This window comes from Acanthochromis polyacanthus, chromosome 17 (genome assembly GCF_021347895.1).
Source record: "Acanthochromis polyacanthus isolate Apoly-LR-REF ecotype Palm Island chromosome 17, KAUST_Apoly_ChrSc, whole genome shotgun sequence".
Classification (NCBI taxonomy): Eukaryota; Metazoa; Chordata; class Actinopteri; family Pomacentridae; genus Acanthochromis; species Acanthochromis polyacanthus.
The window spans coordinates 32,162,760-32,187,584 of NC_067129.1; the positions used below are offsets into that span (position 1 = coordinate 32,162,760).

Sequence of the window (24,825 nt, forward strand, 5' to 3'; positions counted from 1 at the left end):
TTTTTTAATCACTTGTGGAGTTATTGTCACGGGTTTTCTGCTTTGGGAACTGCTGGGGAGACGGGAGCTGCCAGTGACTAAAAGAGGGGTAAAACACACTGATTATTACACCTGAATAAATATGGTGGTATTGTTGTGTAGCTGTTGTTGTATTCCTTGTATTAGATCTCTCTGTCTCAGGATCATCACCACAGTTGTAGAATATCATGCCAGTCTTGTGCTATTTCTCCGAGTGTCCCTGGTCCCAGAGCTGGACGCTTCAGATCTGCGGTTGATGTTCCACCAACTGGTCCAGTCTCCACCATTTCCACTGTGGGATGCTGCTGCTGACCTTCCTCCAGCCCTCCGCTTCCAACTCCCCTTTTCCACCAGTCAACTCTGCATCGCCTTCACTATACTTGTTATGCTAACTTACATACTGTTTGAATTTTACTGCTAGCTATATATGGAGTATGTTTAATGTCAGAGCCGTACATCATAAGAGTAAACTATGAGTCAGTTTTCAATGTTAGCTTATACTTTGTCTGTGTCACATATCCTGTCATGCATGTATCCAAATGTGTGTTGTGTTTTCCTTGCTTTCCCACCCCTCCCTCTCCTCCCATCCCTCCCCCTTGCCCTCCTCTGTCCCTCTCAACCCGCCCGGCCAGCAGGCAGATGGGTCCCCCCTATATAGAGCCGGGTTCTGCTCGAGGTTTCTTCCCTGTTAAAAGGGTGTTTTTCCTTGCCACTGTTGCCTTTGGGCTTGCTCTGGGGGTCAGGCATTTGGGTTCTGTAAAGCGTCTTGAGACGATTTGACTGTAATTGACGCTATATATATAAAATTGAATTGAATTGAGTTTCTAATGACTCCTAGAAGTCTGAATTTTCCATGATAGAATCAATAACACATGCGTCTTTGTCACAAAAAACAAGTATGCATTTCAGTTCTTTCATAGATTTATTAAAGATTTGCTGTCTATGACAAAATCTGCTGGGTCAAAAACACATACAGCAACTGGAATTATCAAGCTCATCAAATTTTCTTAGTAGAGTCTGAACTTTTTATGAGTGATTGGTGGTGAACTGGTGACTCCTCTGAGCCAAATTTAAATAGAACCCACTTGATCCACTGATTAGACTCAGATACAAACATTGCAGTGCGAAAGTCTGAGGAGCTCGGGCCTACTTCACGAAGCAGGTTTAGTGAAAACTCTGAGTTTGTTAACCCTGAAATGAGGGAAACTCAGAGTTTTCCGTTTCACGAAGCGAGGTAACTCTAACCGGGGAATGCGGGGTAACTCGAGCCTGTTTCACAAAGAGGGGTAACTTCAACTCTCGGTCAGTTACCGCAGTAACAGACTCTATGACTCTAACCTGCTCGCTAGCAGGTTTATCTGAGAAAACCTCGAGTTTCTCTCCGTCTCCGCCCTCTTTCAGCCACACACGCTGTTTCATTTCCTCATTCATTCAGTCAGTAAGCGAGCGAGTTTTGGCGTAGAACAGCTTTTATTAACGATCCAGTGGATAAAGGAGCAGCGTTACTGCACAGATAATTAAATATTCGTCGGTAGATTGTTATCAGACCGCGCATAAATGTTCTCGCATTTCCGGACAATTATCGGTGTGAGCGGTACCGTTTCGTAATCGTTTCAAGTCCATAATCTACATAAACAACCTAATCCGTCCTTACATTTACATTACCAGCCGCAGTCATGCTCTCACATCCAGCAGATGTTGTGTGTTTCACTGCGGTTCTTTGCAAATGAAAGTTTTATATAATGTCGGAGATGCAGAGCACTACAGTAAGACAACTGTATGCAGGACAGTCAGAAAAGTTTTCCTGGTTCTGAAACGACTTTTACTCATCATTGTGGACATAAACCTGTCAGAGCATCAAGGAGGATCCATAGGATTGCAGGTGAATGATGTAGAGATCTGTTAAATTCATTTTAAATCATATTCTGTTAATGACATTGTGCTGCAGCCTCAGACTGGGATTAGTCATTTTAATTTCTTTTAGGATTTCCCAGTGTGACTGGCTGCATAGATGCCCACACATCCCCATCACAGCTCCCTCACATCATGAACAGGAAGTCCATTCACAGCATAAATGTGCAGGTAGGCTACAGGTAGATTGACTACTGTTTCTAAATGTTGAAGACTGCATCATAGTTCAACATCTGTCATTCTCTGCACTGTCCAGATCATATGTGATGCTGCATACATCATTTCTAATGTGGAGGCCACGTGGTCTGGGTCTGTTCATGACTCCAGGATTTATGGAGAGTCTAACCTGAGCAACAGACTGCAGCGTGGTCAGCAGCCTAAAGATTTTCACAATAGAATTCTCTTGTCTCCCTCCTTTAATATACTCTGATGTATCCACTATACATTACAGGAGAGTTTGATGGCCTTCTGCTGGGTGACAGGGGTTACCATGCCAACCCAGGCTGATGACCTCATACCCTGACCCTGAACCAGGCCCCCAACAGAACTTCTACCGGGCTCACTGCAGGACCAGAGCCCGGGTGGAGATGACCATAGGCCTGCTGAAAGCCCGTTTCCAGAGCCTACGTCTCCTCAGGGTGACCCCTGAGAGGGCCTGTGATATTACTGTGGCATGTGTTGTTCTTCATAATATTACCACCATTAGAGGAGAGCAACACCCTGCCCTACAAACTGAAGACCCAGATGATGAGCCCATCCACCTGCAGCTATCCAGGACAGCAGAGCAGTCAGAGACACCGTATGCAATAATCACTTTAGAGTTTAAGTCACCATCATCACCACCACAGCAAATAAAGACATGATACACATTTCATTTGGTCTTCTTTATTTCCTACAAATAAAAGAGATAGTTCAGTTCATGTTCCAGTAGTTAACATAATTCACCTGTGACCATCACCACCTCTAACTTGTGCTCCAGTAGTTCAATTTCCAGATCTGTCCTCCTAATCTGTTTTTTGGATTTTTCTCAGCAAATGCAGTTTGTAAATCCGTTTTACTGATAACTGGGAATGCATAGAGGACATTAAATTATACAGTTGCACATGAATTCCACAGAATGAAGCTCTGGTGTTTCCTGAACATCCATCTCACTGCAGTGGAAGCTGAGGGACCATCCTGCTGCTGTCCAGCCATGCTCTGTTAAAAAGGATGAGAATGTGCAATACTTCAGTGTAGGCTAAATGTCACACTCTATATTCCACCCAAAATCTGAATGAGAAGAGAACTTTCAGTAACATACCTCTGTATGCCTTTCTGGATCCCCCTCTGTAAAGGCAGCAGACACAGTTTCATCCTCTTCATCCTAGATCAGTGACATGTTTCAGTAAACTTAAACTACCATTTGGATAAATCTTTGGAGTGTTGCCTACTTACAATTACAAGGTATATATATATATATATACATACATATATATATATATATATATATATATATATATATGCATCCATGACATTTTATACCACCGTTTTACAGGCATCTACTTTCTTTCTGTTGGCTGAGCAGAAGTCTATGTTAGTTTAAATAGGCTTAATTATTTAGCAGGACATGATATGGATGCAGACATTTAGGCTATGTGTGGATAAAACAACTGCACAGTCAAACAGCCACTTAATATTTAGGCGACTTTACAATGTAAAACATGATCAACATGAAGTACCTCCATGAGATAATGCCGAGGTCTGACCTGTTTGAACAGTGTTTTTATATTTCATCTTAAGCTGCTGCCCCGTCGGGATTTCACCTAAATGAAATAACTTACTAGGCTGCCATTCAGACAGTTATTCCCTGTAATATTATTACGATTACAAAGGACTACATTTAAACTTACGCATTGATCCGGGCAGCAGTGTTCTCTACGCCGTCTCTCTCTCTTTTGCAGCTGCAGCGGTGTTGCACTTCTTTCTAAAAACGTGTTCAAACTCGCCATATGAGCGCATTAAAAACTTCCATTTCAAAAACGCAGCCTTTCGCTTCCCCGTTTCCATGGTGACTCGTCGAATCGGGGTTCCATTGATGCTGTCTTTTCAGACTTGCGGTGCACGCGCGTAACTCCAGGTCAAACTACTCCGAGTTGATTAACCCAAGTCAAATCAGCCGTTGTGAAACCGAAAACTCAGAGTTTTCTATCTCAGAGTAGATCAACTCAGAGTCGCAGAAGAAACTTAGAGTTTCTTGAACCTGCTTCGTGAAATAGGCCCATGGTCTCTGTCATGCTGGATGACGCAAGTGCCACAAAAATAAAAACAATCCCTCTGTCCAAAGACTCTGTGTCCAGATGTATAAATGACATCACTAACGATCTTCAGGAACATCTGGTAGATAAACTCAGAGACAAACGTTTTGCCTTACAATTCGATGAAGCATCTGACAGCAACAAAGACTGCTTGTTCATTGCTTATGTACGTTTTAGCATGACAGACTCCCTGTGTGAGGATGTACTTTTTTGTAATTATGTCCCACGGCTGTGTACTGAGCCCCCTCCTGTACACCCTCTACACATATGACTGTACACCCATCCAGCCCTCCAACACCATCATTAGGTTCACCGATGACACCACTGTGGTTGGTCTCATCTCGGGGGGTGATGAAAGGAAGGAAATACAGGAGTTGGCAGGGTGGGTGGTGTTTCAGGAACAACCTGGAGCTGAACACCAAGAAGACCAAAGAGATGGTCATTGATTTCAGGAGGCATAGGTCTGTCCATGCTCCACTGTCCATCAACGGAGTCTGTGTGGATAGAGTGGCCTCCTTCAAGTTCCTGGGGACTCATTTATCTGAGGACCTCTCTTGGACAGTCAACACAGCAGCACTGGTTAAAAAGACACAGCAGACACTCCACTTCCTCAGAGTGCTGAGGAGGAACCACTTGGAAGAGAGACTGCAGGTGTCCTTCTACCGGAACACCATAGAGTCTGTGCTGACCTACTGTGTGACTGTCTGGTTCACAGACAGGAAGGCTCTGCAGAGGGTCATCAGGACATCAGAGAAAATCATCGGCTGCCCTCTGCCCCCTCTGGAGAACATCGCATCCTCCCGCTGCATCAGCAGAGCAAAAAAGATCTGGGCAGACAGCGCACACCCTGGCCAGAAACTGTTCAGTCTGCTGCCATCAGGGAAGAGACTGAGATCCTCAAAATGCAGGACAAACAGGCTGAGGAACAGTTTCTATCCATGGTCCATCAGACTCCTAAACTCCAAACACATGTCTACCTGAATGTTACTTTTTGCTGCTTTCATACAATGTCCTAACATATTCATACTCTACTGGTTCTCATTCCATTTCATTTACCTCACATATTGTATATATCGGTATATATATGTACATTTGATTCTATTATTTAATGTTGATATTTTATTTCTTATTGCTTGTTGTTGTGCACTGACCAGCGGAAGCTATTTATATTTTCGTCATGCCATGTACGATGACAATAAAGCCGTTCTGATTCTAATGTCGGAGACAGAGCCACAGCTGAAGAGCTATTCAAAATATTGGACTGCTTCCTGACTGAGAATGATCTAAAGTGGGAGAACTACATTGGTGTTTGCAGTGATGGTGGACACACTGTGTTATACACAGAGAAGCACTGGCATCAAGACACCTTTCCTCTGAATTAAGTGAGGTTATGACTGACATTGTAGGTGTAGTCAGTTTTATAAAGACCAGAAAAACTAAAAACAAGAGTGTCCTCTGTTATCTGTGAAGAGACGGGAACTGAACATCAAGCTGTGCTGTTTCACAGTGAAGCAAAGCGGCCAAAACATTAACTCCCACTTGGTGGAGGTAATAAAAACGGCATATTATTGATAATAGCAACTGCCCATCAGGGGATCAAACCCCAGTCTTCCACATGACAGGCAGAGATACTGTCCATGACACTGAACAGGAAGTTGGAGGATGTCATGTGACCACAATGAGCCGATCACAGCTTCATAACTACAATGCAGTAAATAATTATAATTATGTTTGTGTGATCAGTAGTAACTTAGGTTTACGATGTACGATGTCTACGAAGTTGAAATGTTTTAAAGACATGAAGTTTAGTCGTTTTAATGAATATTTTCATTAACAGGAGTGAATTGAATTCACACAAGTTTCTATTTATTTAATTTATTTCTTATTTATAACTTTCTGCATTCCTTCTCTATGGCAGTGACTCCAGATGTATTTACATATTTCTATTTTGTCTACAATTACATAACAAGAGTAGACATGTTTTGCTAATTTCATATCACAGCTTTAAAGAGAGGTTTTATTTTTAGTTTGGGGTTCACAGAGTTTGTTATGATTCATTATTTACCATTAATAATCGTCACACTGATACATCTGTTCTCAGATCTGTGTTTATGTTCATATCTGTGTTTTATCAGACTGGATGCTGTTTACTCTGACTTCATATGATGAACTTTTTTCTTCTTGATTGCACCTCAGATTAGAAAAACTGCATTTTTTTGTCATATTATTTGAACTCTGTGCAATGATAATAAAGTTAAATCTAATCTAGTTGCTTTTTGTTAGCTGCATCTCAGTTTTTCCAATTATATAAATGTGGTAATTTCCTGTTCTGAATTTTGATCTGCTTTACATGAGTCTATCTCTTTTACTTACTTGAACATTTGAAATTACCTATTTTTTGTTTTGCATTTGCGCTTTCATTTTTTCACATCGGGGCTCAGTACTGTTGATATGTTTGCTTTGTGTTCCTAAACTGTTCATGTTTTTAAATGTCTTCCTCTGTAAATACTTGAACCTGGAAAGTCACAGAGAATAATCAATAAAGAAAAAAAACTGTTCTATAAAAACTCAATCAGGAAACTCTCCTTGAGGTTGGATCCAAAAAGAATCAATCCTCACAGACCTCCATGTTAAATGTCCAGCCTTAGAGCAGAAATAAACATGTTTACTGTCTGATACAAAGAAACAGAAATGTTGTTTCTGTGAAACGATGCTGCTTGATTTTTATTGAGAAGACACTGTTTGACGAGTTTGGCAAAAACTGGTTCTACTGAGATTACTGGATTCACAGGGAGTTTCCTGCAGCTCTGACTTCCTCAAACAGCCAACAGGGAGGTTCATTTATGATTCTTAGCTCATCATAGTTACGCGTGTGAGGCTTCCATGTTATTTCTTATCTGTGCTCTCAGTTTGTGGTCGCTACTCGTGACCAACTTCCCACGTTGTTGGAAGGATTCAAACCTGTACAGAGAAACCCCAATGGATTTCTAGTCTATCACCACTCGGCCACGACAACCCACAGAAAGAATTTTTTTCACATCAAAAACTCACACTATTGGGGTGTTTGTGGTTTACAGAAGTACAGAGAATGAATTAAGACAATTTCTGTTTGGCTGTGAGGTAATATTAGCATGCTCACGTTAGCATGTGCTAGCATTAACAGACGCTAATTCTAAGAACTACTACAATTATCTTATCTTATCTTAATTTCTCTGAACTGGGACTCTGTTGCCTTGTAGTGATAATTCACCTTAACAGCAGAAAGATTTATGTGGAGAACCCAGAACACGATCAAACATGCTGAGTTTCTGGTGGCTGCAATGACTCAGTTTGTGCCTTCAAGAAGTAAAGTTTCAGGTTTGATACCAGCTTCATCCTTATCAAGTATTGAAAATAACTGCAAAGGAGTAAAGTATTGAAGATAATTGCAAAGAAAATCAAAATAACTACAAAGAGACACAAAATAACTATGAAGAGACACAAAATAACAACAAAAGACACGGTTGTTGAACTATACAAGCTATAGATTGTTCTGTAATTCCAGTTCTCTGACATTGGACATTCTAGTACAAATATAGAGTCTGAAAATGGAAATATGTCCACACTTCAAAATAATGTCTTACTGATGTTGGGATCAATATTTTATTATTATTGCAGACTGTAAATCAATGAGATGGTTGAAAATAACAGTGAAAATAACAAGCAGACACCAAATAACTACAAAGGAACACAAAAATGACCACAAGAGACAATAAACAACCACAAATAAAAACAAAATGAGACACAAAATAACAACAAATCACTACAAAGATATAGAAAATGACAACAAATAGAAACAAAACTATTATAAACATGAATACCTACAAAGTACTACCAAGAAACACAAAACAAACTACAAAGAGACAAAACAACCAAAGACAACTGAACTGTCATGCAGCCAGCAAAACATAAACGTGTTGTACTGTGAAATCTGCATCATCTTTATTGGATTAAGTGTTTAGAAGAATCTCACTTTGTACAAAGATTTAAAAACCATCTGTTGTGTGTGTGTTCACTTTAAGTTTCATTTCTGTTTCCAGAAGAGCCTGAACTTCTGGAAATTTCATGTACTGGGCGTGGTTTGAATACCTTTGGGCTGGTGGAGATAAAACTCTCCTCCCCACAGCAGCAGAGCATCACTACATGTTCCTTACAGCAGAGACTTTATATTTGTCTTTTGATCAACATTCTTCATCTAAACATGCTAATGAAGACACGGAAAAACAGGAGAGGACATGAAGAACATTCTTTCAGCGGTCAGCACTTAAACCTGAATGTTGATGTCTGCACAGTCTAAACAGACTAGTGCTCCTGGTACTGGACCTCATCATCCAAGGCTAACAACTAAATAAAATGAACAAAACATGCTGTTGATAGCATCTGTAATACAAACCATTTTCTCCATTAATTGATTCATTATTACTTTGTCCATACAATGTTAGAAAATGTTACAAATTACCTGTAACAATTACCAGCAGTGCTCAATGCCTTTTTTATTTGAGCAACAACTAAAAACCACCAAAACACGAGTATCAGAAATCAATGTGTTGAATTTCCACATCTGCAAAGTTGAAACCTGAAGAACAATCAGCATTTTTACCTTGAATCATGAAAAGAGCTGCACATTAACAGTAGTCTTTACTTCACAGTGTTAATTTGATCATTTGAATCAGTTTTAGACTTGTATTAATGATACAAAACATAATCAACAATGGTAGATTAGCAGGCTAAACTCGGCTAAAATGCAAGCAAAAAGTGCAGCAAAAACATATTAGTAGGTACAAAAAGTTTGAAATGTTGCTACAGGAATAATCTGGCTCATCTCTGCATTGTTGGCAACACCTCAGTGAAACTCCAAAGTTGTAAAGCAGGTAGACAACAGCCAGAAAGAAAAGAAAAGAAGAATTAAAGCTACAAGCAGGTTGAACGGGTCCTCGCACACCAACGCACATCGGACGTGGAGCATGTCGAGGTGCAGCGAACCTCGGGGTGTGACATCAAAGTGAAGGTGTGGAGACATCGCAGACATAGTTCAAGGATTATCTTGCCAAGTTTGTAGCAACAGTATGTGCTAACATGGAGCAGTTTTCTGAGTTTCAACGTGCTTCATAAGGAGGCAAAATGAAACAAACATGTTTTAGAGAGAGAGACAAAAAAGATCAAATTGGTATTTAAAAGAGGATAAAATATATTGGAGCCATGTAGAGATGCTGAAACATACTGGAGCCAGTTTGAATAGACTGCAACATAGCAGGAGCCAATATAAGAAGAATATCTAAAACATAGTGGGACCATGATTATAGACATGAAAATGCACTAGGAGGAAGGTTAAAGGGTTGTAACATGCTGGGAGTGAGGATAAAAAGGCAGAAATAAGTGAAAGTTAGTTTGTAAAAACCATGAAAGAATCATGAATACTGGCAACTCACTAAGAATAGTAAATCAAAGTGCAAAACATGTCATCTCAGGTTGCCCCCAGGTGGCACTATGACTGTGAATGTGTATTTTGATATGGACATTATCGGGGCAGAACTCTGATTAATCATATGAAGTTTGGGGCAGATTGCAGCATGTACAAGAGATTTACAAAACACTTCTTCTTTCCTGGCAATGCATCAAAGTTCAGGGGGCCGCAATCGCCCCGCCCTTTGAATTTTGCAGATGATTTTGAAACTTTTTATCACTAAGGTATGTTGTATATACTGTCCAAGTTTGAGGCCTGTGAGGAATTAACCACTGAAAATGACCAAAAACACCCAAAATCTAACACTTAATTCAAAGTGGCGGACTTCCTGTTGGGTTAGAGTATGGGTCCAGGAGGCTTTCTTGTTGGCCCTGATGTGCTACATATGCACCAAATTTCATAAATGTAGGTTAAACTTGTTGAGAGGGCTTTTTGCTAAAAATGCTGCTAGGAGGCTATGGTCCATGCTGTGAATGTATTTTGATATATGGATGTGATCAGGGCAAGGCTCTCAACAAACTTTTAACGTTTGAGGCAGATTGGAGCATGTACAGGGCTTTTACACGGCAGTTGATGTTTCATCACAAAGCATCAAAATTCTGGCCACGCCCTCTGACTTTTGTGGAACATTTTGATAACTTTTCTTCACTAAGGCCTGCTGTATGTACTTGCCAAATTTGAGGTCTCTTGGAGTTACCCCTGAGGAGGAGTTTGTTTCTGACAATGACAAAAGTCAAAAGTTGCGTTTCCTGCATCACATCAGACCTACCGCATACACATTGACACCATTGATTAGCTCCTGATGGAACACAGACAAATTGAAAGAGACCATGGCAGAGAACGCACTGATGACGAATTGGCTGCGGACATGTTACATTGTCTGCTTCAGAACATTATTGAAGGAAAGGAGGGAGATTAGTGAACCACTGTCCATGGAAAGTGACTCTGTAATCAATTAAAGAAGGTTTTAAGCTCTCTGGGAGAAGGTTGTCTTCTAAATACAAAGTGTGCATAAGTGCAGAGTTCTGGAAAGTTGCTTTTTGCAGAATAATGGAGCCTTCCAGGGGTGGAGAGGAAGGAGATGCACTTGTTTTTAATCACTTGTGGAGTTATTGTCACGGGTTTTCTGCTTTGGGAACTGCTGGGGAGACGGGAGCTGCCAGTGACTAAAAGAGGGGTAAAACACACTGATTATTACAACCTGAATAAATATGGTGGTATTGTTGTGTAGCTGTTGTTGTATTCCTTGTATTAGATCTCTCTGTCTCAGGATCATCACCACAGTTGTAGAATATCATGCCAGTCTTGTGCTATTCTCCGAGTGTCCCTGGTCCCAGAGCTGGACGCTTCAGATCTGCGGTTGATGTTCCACCCAACTGGTCCCAGTCTCCACCATTTCCACTGTGGGATGCTGCTGCTGACCTTCCTCCAGCCCTCCGCTTCCAAACTCCCCTTTTCCACCAGTCAACTCTGCATCGCCTTCACTATACTTGTTATGCTAACTTACATACTGTTTGAATTTTACTGCTAGCTATATATGGAGTATGTTTAATGTCAGAGCCGTACATCATAAGAGTAAACTATGAGTTCAGTTTTCAATGTTAGCTTATACTTTGTCTGTAGTCACATATCCTGTCATGCATGTATCCAAATGTGTTGTGTTTTCCTTGCTTTCCCACCCCTCCCTCTCCTCCCATCCTCCCCCTTGCCCTCCTCTGTCCCTCTCAACCCGCCCGGCCAGCAGGCAGATGGGTCCCCCCTATATAGAGCCGGGGTTCTGCTCGAGGTTTCTTCCCTGTTAAAAGGGTGTTTTTCCTTGCCACTGTCGCCTTTGGGCTTGCTCTGGGGGTCAGGCATTTGGGTTCTGTAAAGCGTCTTGAGACGATTTGACTGTATTGACGCTTATATATATAAAATTGAATTGAATTTGAGTTTCTAATGATCCTAGAAGTCTGAATTTTCATGATAGAATCAATAACACATTGCGTCTTTGTCACAAAAAACAAGATGCATTTCAGTTCTTTCATAGATTTATTAAAGATTTGCCTGTCTATGACAAAATCTGCTGGGTCAAAAACACATACAGCAACTGGAATTATCAAGCTCATCAAATTTTCTTAGTAGAGTCTGAACTTTTTATGAGTGATTTGGTGGTGAACTGGTGACTCCTCTGGAGCCAAATTTAAATAGAACCACTTGATCCACTGATTAGACTCAGATACAAACATTGCAGTGCGAAAGTCTGAGGAGCTCGGGGCCTACTTCACGAAGCAGGTTTAGTGAAAACTCTGAGTTTGTTAACCCTGAAATGAGGGAAACTCAGAGTTTTCCGTTTCACGAAGCGCAGGGTAACTCTAACCGGGGAATGCGGGGTAACTCGAGCCTGTTCACAAAGAGGGGTAACTTCAACTCTCGCGTCAGTTACCGCAGTAACAGACTCTATGACTCTAACCTGCTCGCTAGCAGGTTTATCTGAGAAACCTCGAGTTTCTCTCCGTCTCCGCCCTCTTTCAGCCACACACGCTGTTTCATTTCCTCATTCATTCAGTCAGTAAGCGAGCGAGTTTTGGCGTAGAACAGCTTTTATTAACGATCCAGTGGATAAAGGAGCAGCGTTACTGCACAGATAATTAAATATTCGTCGGTAGATTGTTATCAGGACCGCGCATAAAATGTTCTCGCATTTCCGGACAATTATCGGTGTGAGCGGTTACCGTTTCGTAATCGTTTCAAGTCCATAATCTACATAAACAACCTAATCCGTCCTTACATTTACATTACCAGCCGCAGTCATGCTCTCACATCCAGCAGATGTTGTGTGTTTCACTGCGGTTCTTTGCAAATGAAAGTTTTATATAATGTCGGAGATGCAGAGCACTACAGTAAGACAACTGTATGCAGGACAGTCAGAAAAGTTTTCCTGGTTCTGAACGACTTTTACTCATCATTGTGGACATAAACCTGTCAGAGCATCAAGGAGGATCCATAGGATTGCAGGTGAATGATGTAGAGATCTGTTAAATTCATTTTAAATCATATTCTGTTAATGACATTGTGCTGCAGCCTCAGACTGGGATTAGTCATTTTAATTTCTTTTAGGATTTCCAGTGTGACTGGCTGCATAGATGCCCACACATCCCCATCACAGCTCCCTCACATCATGAACAGGAAGTCCATTCACAGCATAAATGTGCAGGTAGGCTACAGGTAGATTGACTACTGTTTCTAAATGTTGAAGACTGCATCATAGTTCAACATCTGTCATTCTCTGCACTGTCCAGATCATATGTGATGCTGCATACATCATTTCTAATGTGGAGGCCACGTGGTCTGGGTCTGTTCATGACTCCAGGATTTATGGAGAGTCTAACCTGAGCAACAGACTGCAGCGTGGTCAGCAGCCTAAAGATTTTCACAATAGAATTCTCTTGTCTCCCTCCTTTAATATACTCTGATGTATCCACTATACATTACAGGAGAGTTTGATGGCCTTCTGCTGGGTGACAGGGGTTACCATGCCAACCCAGGCTGATGACCTCATACCCTGACCCTGAACCAGGCCCCCAACAGAACTTCTACCGGCTCACTGCAGGACCAGAGCCCGGGTGGAGATGACCATAGGCCTGCTGAAAGCCCGTTTCCAGAGCCTACGTCTCCTCAGGGTGACCCTGAGAGGGCCTGTGATATTACTGTGGCATGTGTTGTTCTTCATAATATTACCACCATTAGAGGAGAGCAACACCCTGCCCTACAAACTGAAGACCCAGATGATGAGCCCATCCACCTGCAGCTATCCAGGACAGCAGAGCAGTCAGAGACACCGTATGCAATAATCACTTTAGAGTTTAAGTCACCATCATCACCACCACAGCAAATAAAGACATGATACACATTTCATTTGGTCTTCTTTATTTCCTACAAATAAAAGAGATAGTTCAGTTCATGTTCCAGTAGTTAACATAATTCACCTGTGACCATCACCACCTCTAACTTGTGCTCCAGTAGTTCAATTTCCAGATCTGTCCTCCTAATCTGTTTTTTGGATTTTTCTCAGCAAATGCAGTTTGTAAATCCGTTTTACTGATAACTGGGAATGCATAGAGGACATTAAATTATACAGTTGCACATGAATTCCACAGAATGAAGCTCTGGTGTTTCCTGAACATCCATCTCACTGCAGTGGAAGCTGAGGGACCATCCTGCTGCTGTCCAGCCATGCTCTGTTAAAAAGGATGAGAATGTGCAATACTTCAGTGTAGGCTAAATGTCACACTCTATATTCCACCCAAAATCTGAATGAGAAGAGAACTTTCAGTAACATACCTCTGTATGCCTTTCTGGATCCCCCTCTGTAAAGGCAGCAGACACAGTTTCATCCTCTTCATCCTAGATCAGTGACATGTTTCAGTAAACTTAAACTACCATTTGGATAAATCTTTGGAGTGTTGCCTACTTACAATTACAAGGTATATATATATATATACATACATATATATATATATATATATATATATATATATATATGCATCCATGACATTTTATACCACCGTTTTACAGGCATCTACTTTCTTTCTGTTGGCTGAGCAGAAGTCTATGTTAGTTTAAATAGGCTTAATTATTTAGCAGGACATGATATGGATGCAGACATTTAGGCTATGTGTGGATAAAACAACTGCACAGTCAAACAGCCACTTAATATTTAGGCGACTTTACAATGTAAAACATGATCAACATGAAGTACCTCCATGAGATAATGCCGAGGTCTGACCTGTTTGAACAGTGTTTTTATATTTCATCTTAAGCTGCTGCCCCGTCGGGATTTCACCTAAATGAAATAACTTACTAGGCTGCCATTCAGACAGTTATTCCCTGTAATATTATTACGATTACAAAGGACTACATTTAAACTTACGCATTGATCCGGGCAGCAGTGTTCTCTACGCCGTCTCTCTCTCTTTTGCAGCTGCAGCGGTGTTGCACTTCTTTCTAAAAACGTGTTCAAACTCGCCATATGAGCGCATTAAAAACTTCCATTTCAAAAACGCAGCCTTTCGCTTCCCCGTTTCCATGGTGACTCGTCGAATCGGGGTTCCATTGATGCTGTCTTTTCAGACTTGCGGTGCACGCGCGTAACTCCAGGTCAAACTACTCCGAGTTGATTAACCCAAGTCAAATCAGCCGTTGTGAAACCGAAAACTCAGAGTTTTCTATCTCAGAGTAGATCAACTCAGAGTCGCAGAAGAAACTTAGAGTTTCTTGAACCTGCTTCGTGAAATAGGCCCATGGTCTCTGTCATGCTGGATGACGCAAGTGCCACAAAATAAAAACAATCCCTCTGTCCAAAGACTCTGTGTCCAGATGTATAAATGACATCACTAACGATCTTCAGGAACATCTGGTAGATAAACTCAGAGACAAACGTTTTGCCTTACAATTCGATGAAGCATCTGACAGCAACAAAGACTGCTTGTTCATTGCTTATGTACGTTTTAGCATGACAGACTCCCTGTGTGAGGATGTACTTTTTTGTAATTATGTCCCACGGCTGTGTACTGAGCCCCCTCCTGTACACCCTCTACACATATGACTGTACACCCATCCAGCCCTCCAACACCATCATTAGGTTCACCGATGACACCACTGTGGTTGGTCTCATCTCGGGGGGTGATGAAAGGAAGGAAATACAGGAGTTGGCAGGGTGGGTGGTGTTTCAGGAACAACCTGGAGCTGAACACCAAGAAGACCAAAGAGATGGTCATTGATTTCAGGAGGCATAGGTCTGTCCATGCTCCACTGTCCATCAACGGAGTCTGTGTGGATAGAGTGGCCTCCTTCAAGTTCCTGGGGACTCATTTATCTGAGGACCTCTCTTGGACAGTCAACACAGCAGCACTGGTTAAAAAGACACAGCAGACACTCCACTTCCTCAGAGTGCTGAGGAGGAACCACTTGGAAGAGAGACTGCAGGTGTCCTTCTACCGGAACACCATAGAGTCTGTGCTGACCTACTGTGTGACTGTCTGGTTCACAGACAGGAAGGCTCTGCAGAGGGTCATCAGGACATCAGAGAAAATCATCGGCTGCCCTCTGCCCCCTCTGGAGAACATCGCATCCTCCCGCTGCATCAGCAGAGCAAAAAAGATCTGGGCAGACAGCGCACACCCTGGCCAGAAACTGTTCAGTCTGCTGCCATCAGGGAAGAGACTGAGATCCTCAAAATGCAGGACAAACAGGCTGAGGAACAGTTTCTATCCATGGTCCATCAGACTCCTAAACTCCAAACACATGTCTACCTGAATGTTACTTTTTGCTGCTTTCATACAATGTCCTAACATATTCATACTCTACTGGTTCTCATTCCATTTCATTTACCTCACATATTGTATATATCGGTATATATATGTACATTTGATTCTATTATTTAATGTTGATATTTTATTTCTTATTGCTTGTTGTTGTGCACTGACCAGCGGAAGCTATTTATATTTTCGTCATGCCATGTACGATGACAATAAAGCCGTTCTGATTCTAATGTCGGAGACAGAGCCACAGCTGAAGAGCTATTCAAAATATTGGACTGCTTCCTGACTGAGAATGATCTAAAGTGGGAGAACTACATTGGTGTTTGCAGTGATGGTGGACACACTGTGTTATACACAGAGAAGCACTGGCATCAAGACACCTTTCCTCTGAATTAAGTGAGGTTATGACTGACATTGTAGGTGTAGTCAGTTTTATAAAGACCAGAAAAACTAAAAACAAGAGTGTCCTCTGTTATCTGTGAAGAGACGGGAACTGAACATCAAGCTGTGCTGTTTCACAGTGAAGCAAAGCGGCCAAAAACATTAACTCCCACTTGGTGGAGGTAATAAAAACGGCATATTATTGATAATAGCAACTGCCCATCAGGGGATCAAACCCCAGTCTTCCACATGACAGGCAGAGATACTGTCCATGACACTGAACAGGAAGTTGGAGGATGTCATGTGACCACAATGAGCCGATCACAGCTTCATAACTACAATGCAGTAAATAATTATAATTATGTTTGTGTGATCAGTAGTAACTTAGGTTTACGATGTACGATGTCTACGAAGTTGAAATGTTTTAAAGACATGAAGTTTAGTCGTTTTAATGAATATTTTCATTAACAGGAGTGAATTGAATTCACACAAGTTTCTATTTATTTAATTTATTTCTTATTTATAACTTTCTGCATTCCTTCTCTATGGCAGTGACTCCAGATGTATTTACATATTTCTATTTTGTCTACAATTACATAACAAGAGTAGACATGTTTTGCTAATTTCATATCACAGCTTTAAAGAGAGGTTTTATTTTTAGTTTGGGGTTCACAGAGTTTGTTATGATTCATTATTTACCATTAATAATCGTCACACTGATACATCTGTTCTCAGATCTGTGTTTATGTTCATATCTGTGTTTTATCAGACTGGATGCTGTTTACTCTGACTTCATATGATGAACTTTTTTCTTCTTGATTGCACCTCAGATTAGAAAAACTGCATTTTTTTTGTCATATTATTTGAACTCTGTGCAATGATAATAAAGTTAAATCTAATCTAGTTGCTTTTGTTAGCTGCATCTCAGTTTTTCCAATTATATAAATGTGGTAATTTCCTGTTCTGAATTTTGATCTGCTTTACATGAGTCTATCTCTTTTACTTACTTGAACATTTGAAATTACCTATTTTTTTGTTTTGCATTTGCGCTTTCATTTTTTCACATCGGGGCTCAGTACTGTTGATATGTTTGCTTTGTGTTCCTAAACTGTTCATGTTTTTAAATGTCTTCCTCTGTAAATACTTGAACCTGGAAAGTCACAGAGAATAATCAATAAAGAAAAAAAACTGTTCTATAAAAACTCAATCAGGAAACTCTCCTTGAGGTTGGATCCAAAAAGAATCAATCCTCACAGACCTCCATGTTAAATGTCCAGCCTTAGAGCAGAAATAAACATGTTTACTGTCTGATACAAAGAAACAGAAATGTTGTTTCTGTGAAACGATGCTGCTTGATTTTTATTGAGAAGACACTGTTTGACGAGTTTGGCAAAAACTGGTTCTACTGAGATTACTGGATTCACAGGGAGTTTCCTGCAGCTCTGACTTCCTCAAACAGCCAACAGGGAGGTTCATTTATGATTCTTAGCTCATCATAGTTACGCGTGTGAGGCTTCCATGTTATTTCTTATCTGTGCTCTCAGTTTGTGGTCGCTACTCGTGACCAACTTCCCACGTTGTTGGAAGGATTCAAACCTGTACAGAGAAACCCCAATGGATTTCTAGTCTATCACCACTCGGCCACGACAACCCACAGAAAGAATTTTTTCACATCAAAAACTCACACTATTGGGGTGTTTGTGGTTTACAGAAGTACAGAGAATGAATTAAGACAATTTCTGTTTGGCTGTGAGGTAATATTAGCATGCTCACGTTAGCATGTGCTAGCATTAACAGACGCTAATTCTAAGAACTACTACAATTATCTTATCTTATCTTAATTTCTCTGAACTGGGACTCTGTTGCCTTGTAGTGATAATTCACCTTAACAGCAGAAAGATTTATGTGGAGAACCCAGAACACGATCAAACATGCTGAGTTTCTGGTGGCTGCAATGACTCAGTTTGTGCCTTCAAGAAGTAAAGTTTCAGGTTTGATACCAGCTTCATCCTTATCAAGTATTGAAAATAACTGCAAAGGAGTAAAGTATTGAAGATAATTGCAAAGAAAATCAAAATAACTACAAAGAGACACAAAATAACTATGAAGAGACACAAAATAACAACAAAAGACACGGTTGTTGAACTATACAAGCTATAGATTGTTCTGTAATTCCAGTTCTCTGACATTGGACATTCTAGTACAAATATAGAGTCTGAAAATGGAAATATGTCCACACTTCAAAATAATGTCTTACTGATGTTGGGATCAATATTTTATTATTATTGCAGACTGTAAATCAATGAGATGGTTGAAAATAACAGTGAAAATAACAAGCAGACACCAAATAACTACAAAGGAACACAAAAATGACCACAAGAGACAATAAACAACCACAAATAAAAACAAAATGAGACACAAAATAACAACAAATCACTACAAAGATATAGAAAATGACAACAAATAGAAACAAAACTATTATAAACATGAATACCTACAAAAGTACTACCAAGAAACACAAAACAAACTACAAAGAGACAAAACAACCAAAGACAACTGAACTGTCATGCAGCCAGCAAAACATAAACGTGTTGTACTGTGAAATCTGCATCATCTTTATTGGATTAAAGTGTTTAGAAGAATCTCACTTTGTACAAAGATTTAAAACCATCTGTTGTGTGTGTGTTCACTTTAAGTTTCATTTCTGTTTCCAGAAGAGCCTGAACTTCTGGAAATTTCATGTACTGGGCGTGGTTTGAATTACCTTTGGGCTGGTGGAGATAAAACTCTCCTCCCCACAGCAGCAGAGCATCACTACATGTTCCTTACAGCAGAGACTTTATATTTGTCTTTTGATCAACATTCTCATCTAAACATGCTAATGAAGACACGGAAAAACAGGAGAGGACATGAAGAACATTCTTTCAGCGGTCAGCACTTAAACCTGAATGTTGATGTCTGCACAGTCTAAACAGACTAGTGCTCCTGGTAACTGGACCTCATCATCCAAGGCTAACAACTAAATAAAATGAACAAAACATGCTGTTGATAGCATCTGTAATACAAACCATTTTCTCCATTAATTGATTCATTATTACTTTGTCCATACAATGTTAGAAAATGTTACAAAATTACCTGTAACAATTACCAGCAGTGCTCAATGCCTTTTTTTATTTGAGCAACAACTAAAAACCACCAAAAACACGAGTATCAGAAATCAATGTGTTGAATTTCCACATCTGCAAAGTTGAAACCTGAAGAACAATCAGCATTTTACCTTGAAATCATGAAAAGAGCTGCACATTAACAGTAGTCTTTACTTCACAGTGTTAATTTGATCATTTGAATCAGTTTTAGACTTGTATTAATGATACAAAACATAATCAACAATGGTAGATTAGCAGGCTAAACTCGGCTAAAATGCAAGCAAAAAGTGCAGCAAAAACATAGTTAGTAGGTACAAAAAGTTTGAAATGTTGCTACAGGAATAATCTGGCTCATCTCTGCATTGTTGGCAACACCTCAGTGAAACTCCAAAGTTGTAAAGCAGGTAGACAACAGCCAGAAAGAAAAGAAAAGAAGAATTAAAGCTACAAGCAGGTTGAACGGGTCCTCGCACACCAACGCACATCGGGACGTGGAGCATGTCGAGGTGCAGCGAACCTCGGGGTGTGACATCAAAGTGAAGGTGTGGAGACATCGCAGACATAGTTCAAGGATTATCTTGCCAAGTTTGTAGCAACAGTATGTGCTAACATGGAGCAGTTTTCTGAGTTTCAACGTGCTTCATAAGGAGGCAAAATGAAACAAACATGTTTTAGAGAGAGAGACAAAAAAGATCAAATTGGTATTTAAAAGAGGATAAAATATATTGGAGCCAGTGTAGAGATGCTGAAACATACTGGGAGCCAGTTTGAATAGACTGCAACATAGCAGGAGCCAATATAAGAAGAATATCTAAAACATAGTGGGAGCCATGATATAGACATGAAAATGCACTAGGAGGAAGTGTAAAGGGGTTGTAACATGCTGGGAGTGAGGATAAAAAGGCAGAAATAAGTGAAAGTTAGTGTAAAAACCATGAAAGAATCATGAATACTGGCAACTCACTAAGAATAGTAAATCAAAGTGCAAAACATGTCATCTCAGGTTGCCCCCAGGTGGCACTATGACTGTGAATGTGTATTTTGATATGGACATTATCGGGGCAGAACTCTGATTAATCATATGAAGTTTGGGGCAGATTGCAGCATGTACAAGAGATTTACAAAACACTTCTTCTTTCCTGGCAATGCATCAAAGTTCAGGGGGCCGCAATCGCCCCGCCCTTTGAATTTTGCAGATGATTTTGAAAACTTTTTATCACTAAGGTATGTTGTATATACTGTCCAAGTTTGAGGCCTGTGAGGAATTAACCACTGAAAATGACCAAAAACACCCAAAATCTAACACTTAATTCAAAGTGGCGGACTTCCTGTTGGGTTTAGAGTATGGGTCCAGGAGGCTTTCTTGTTGGCCCTGATGTGCTACATATGCACCAAATTTCATAAATGTAGGTTAAACTTGTTGAGAGGGCTTTTTGCTAAAAATGCTGCTAGGAGGCTATGGTCCATGCTGTGAATGTATTTTGATATATGGATGTGATCAGGGCAAGGCTCTCAACAAACTTTTAACGTTTGAGGCAGATTGGAGCATGTACAGGGCTTTTACACGGCAGTTGATGTTTCATCACAAAGCATCAAAATTCTGGCCACGCCCTCTGACTTTTGTGGAACATTTTGATAACTTTTCTTCACTAAGGCCTGCTGTATGTACTTGCCAAATTTGAGGTCTCTTGGAGTTACCCCTGAGGAGGAGTTTGTTTCTGACAATGACAAAAGTCAAAAGTTGCGTTTCCTGCATCACATCAGACCTACCGCATACACATTGACACCATTGATTAGCTCCTGATGGAACACAGACAAATTGAAAGAGACCATGGCAGAGAACGCACTGATGACGAATTGGCTGCGGACATGTTACATTGTCTGCTTCAGAACATTATTGAAGGAAAGGAGGGAGATTAGTGAACCACTGCTCCATGGAAAGTGACTCTGTAATCAATTAAAGAAGGTTTTAAGCTCTCTGGGAGAAGGTTGTCTTCTAAATACAAAGTGTGCATAAGTGCAGAGTTCTGGAAAGTTTGCTTTTTGCAGAATAATGGAGGCCTTCCAGGGGTGGAGAGGAAGGAGATGCACTTGTTTTTTTAATCACTTGTGGAGTTATTGTCACGGGTTTTCTGCTTTGGGAACTGCTGGGGAGACGGGAGCTGCCAGTGACTAAAAGAGGGGTAAAACACACTGATTATTACACCTGAATAAATATGGTGGTATTGTTGTGTAGCTGTTGTTGTATTCCTTGTATTAGATCTCTCTGTCTCAGGATCATCACCACAGTTGTAGAATATCATGCCAGTCTTGTGCTATTTCTCCGAGTGTCCCTGGTCCCAGAGCTGGACGCTTCAGATCTGCGGTTGATGTTCCACCAACTGGTCCAGTCTCCACCATTTCCACTGTGGGATGCTGCTGCTGACCTTCCTCCAGCCCTCCGCTTCCAACTCCCCTTTTCCACCAGTCAACTCTGCATCGCCTTCACTATACTTGTTATGCTAACTTACATACTGTTTGAATTTTACTGCTAGCTATATATGGAGTATGTTTAATGTCAGAGCCGTACATCATAAGAGTAAACTATGAGTCAGTTTTCAATGTTAGCTTATACTTTGTCTGTGTCACATATCCTGTCATGCATGTATCCAAATGTGTGTTGTGTTTTCCTTGCTTTCCCACCCCTCCCTCTCCTCCCATCCCTCCCCCTTGCCCTCCTCTGTCCCTCTCAACCCGCCCGGCCAGCAGGCAGATGGGTCCCCCCTATATAGAGCCGGGTTCTGCTCGAGGTTTCTTCCCTGTTAAAAGGGTGTTTTTCCTTGCCACTGTCGCCTTTGGGCTTGCTCTGGGGGTCAGGCATTTGGGTTCTGTAAAGCGTCTTGAGACGATTTGACTGTAATTGACGCTATATATATAAAATTGAATTGAATTGAGTTTCTAATGACTCCTAGAAGTCTGAATTTTCCATGATAGAATCAATAACACATGCGTCTTTGTCACAAAAAACAAGTATGCATTTCAGTTCTTTCATAGATTTATTAAAGATTTGCTGTCTATGACAAAATCTGCTGGGTCAAAAACACATACAGCAACTGGAATTATCAAGCTCATCAAATTTTCTTAGTAGAGTCTGAACTTTTTATGAGTGATTGGTGGTGAACTGGTGACTCCTCTGAGCCAAATTTAAATAGAACCCACTTGATCCACTGATTAGACTCAGATACAAACATTGCAGTGCGAAAGTCTGAGGAGCTCGGGCCTACTTCACGAAGCAGGTTTAGTGAAAACTCTGAGTTTGTTAACCCTGAAATGAGGGAAACTCAGAGTTTTCCGTTTCACGAAGCGAGGTAACTCTAACCGGGGAATGCGGGGTAACTCGAGCCTGTTTCACAAAGAGGGGTAACTTCAACTCTCGGTCAGTTACCGCAGTAACAGACTCTATGACTCTAACCTGCTCGCTAGCAGGTTTATCTGAGAAAACCTCGAGTTTCTCTCCGTCTCCGCCCTCTTTCAGCCACACACGCTGTTTCATTTCCTCATTCATTCAGTCAGTAAGCGAGCGAGTTTTGGCGTAGAACAGCTTTTATTAACGATCCAGTGGATAAAGGAGCAGCGTTACTGCACAGATAATTAAATATTCGTCGGTAGATTGTTATCAGACCGCGCATAAATGTTCTCGCATTTCCGGACAATTATCGGTGTGAGCGGTACCGTTTCGTAATCGTTTCAAGTCCATAATCTACATAAACAACCTAATCCGTCCTTACATTTACATTACCAGCCGCAGTCATGCTCTCACATCCAGCAGATATTGTGTGTTTCACTGCGGTTCTTTGCAAATGAAAGTTTTTATATAATGTCGGAGATGCAGAGCACTACAGTAAGACAACTGTATGCAGGACAGTCAGAAAAGTTTTCCTGGTTCTGAAACGACTTTTACTCATCATTGTGGACATAAACCTGTCAGAGCATCAAGGAGGATCCATAGGATTGCAGGTGAATGATGTAGAGATCTGTTAAATTCATTTTAAATCATATTCTGTTAATGACATTGTGCTGCAGCCTCAGACTGGGATTAGTCATTTTAATTTCTTTTAGGATTTCCCAGTGTGACTGGCTGCATAGATGCCCACACATCCCCATCACAGCTCCCTCACATCATGAACAGGAAGTCCATTCACAGCATAAATGTGCAGGTAGGCTACAGGTAGATTGACTACTGTTTCTAAATGTTGAAGACTGCATCATAGTTCAACATCTGTCATTCTCTGCACTGTCCAGATCATATGTGATGCTGCATACATCATTTCTAATGTGGAGGCCACGTGGTCTGGGTCTGTTCATGACTCCAGGATTTATGGAGAGTCTAACCTGAGCAACAGACTGCAGTGTGGTCAGCAGCCTAAAGATTTTCACAATAGAATTCTCTTGTCTCCCTCCTTTAATATACTCTGATGTATCCACTATACATTACAGGAGAGTTTGATGGCCTTCTGCTGGGTGACAGGGGTTACCATGCCAACCCAGGCTGATGACCTCATACCCTGACCCTGAACCAGGCCCCCAACAGAACTTCTACCGGGCTCACTGCAGGACCAGAGCCCGGGTGGAGATGACCATAGGCCTGCTGAAAGCCCGTTTCCAGAGCCTACGTCTCCTCAGGGTGACCCCTGAGAGGGCCTGTGATATTACTGTGGCATGTGTTGTTCTTCATAATATTACCACCATTAGAGGAGAGCAACACCCTGCCCTACAAACTGAAGACCCAGATGATGAGCCCATCCACCTGCAGCTATCCAGGACAGCAGAGCAGTCAGAGACACCGTATGCAATAATCACTTTAGAGTTTAAGTCACCATCATCACCACCACAGCAAATAAAGACATGATACACATTTCATTTGGTCTTCTTTATTTCCTACAAATAAAAGAGATAGTTCAGTTCATGTTCCAGTAGTTAACATAATTCACCTGTGACCATCACCACCTCTAACTTGTGCTCCAGTAGTTCAATTTCCAGATCTGTCCTCCTAATCTGTTTTTTGGATTTTTCTCAGCAAATGCAGTTTGTAAATCCGTTTTACTGATAACTGGGAATGCATAGAGGACATTAAATTATACAGTTGCACATGAATTCCACAGAATGAAGCTCTGGTGTTTCCTGAACATCCATCTCACTGCAGTGGAAGCTGAGGGACCATCCTGCTGCTGTCCAGCCATGCTCTGTTAAAAAGGATGAGAATGTGCAATACTTCAGTGTAGGCTAAATGT

General features: G+C 41.0%; 1 protein-coding gene and 2 long non-coding RNA genes across 3 annotated transcripts in view; all 3 read left to right on the top strand.

The window, feature by feature from the left end:
- LOC110972118 (GTPase IMAP family member 8-like) overlaps positions 1-24,825 on the top strand; it is a 323,852-nt gene that overhangs the window by 245,894 nt on the left and 53,133 nt on the right. The gene's annotated exons all lie outside the window — the stretch shown is intronic.
- Positions 2,150-2,803, top strand: LOC127530467 (uncharacterized). The gene is made up of 2 exons (XR_007937037.1): positions 2,150-2,297; positions 2,381-2,803. It is a non-coding gene; the product is annotated as an uncharacterized LOC127530467 (long non-coding RNA).
- On the top strand, positions 12,972-24,454 carry LOC127530468 (uncharacterized). Its single transcript, XR_007937038.1, has 2 exons — positions 12,972-13,119; positions 24,032-24,454. It is a non-coding gene; the product is annotated as an uncharacterized LOC127530468 (long non-coding RNA).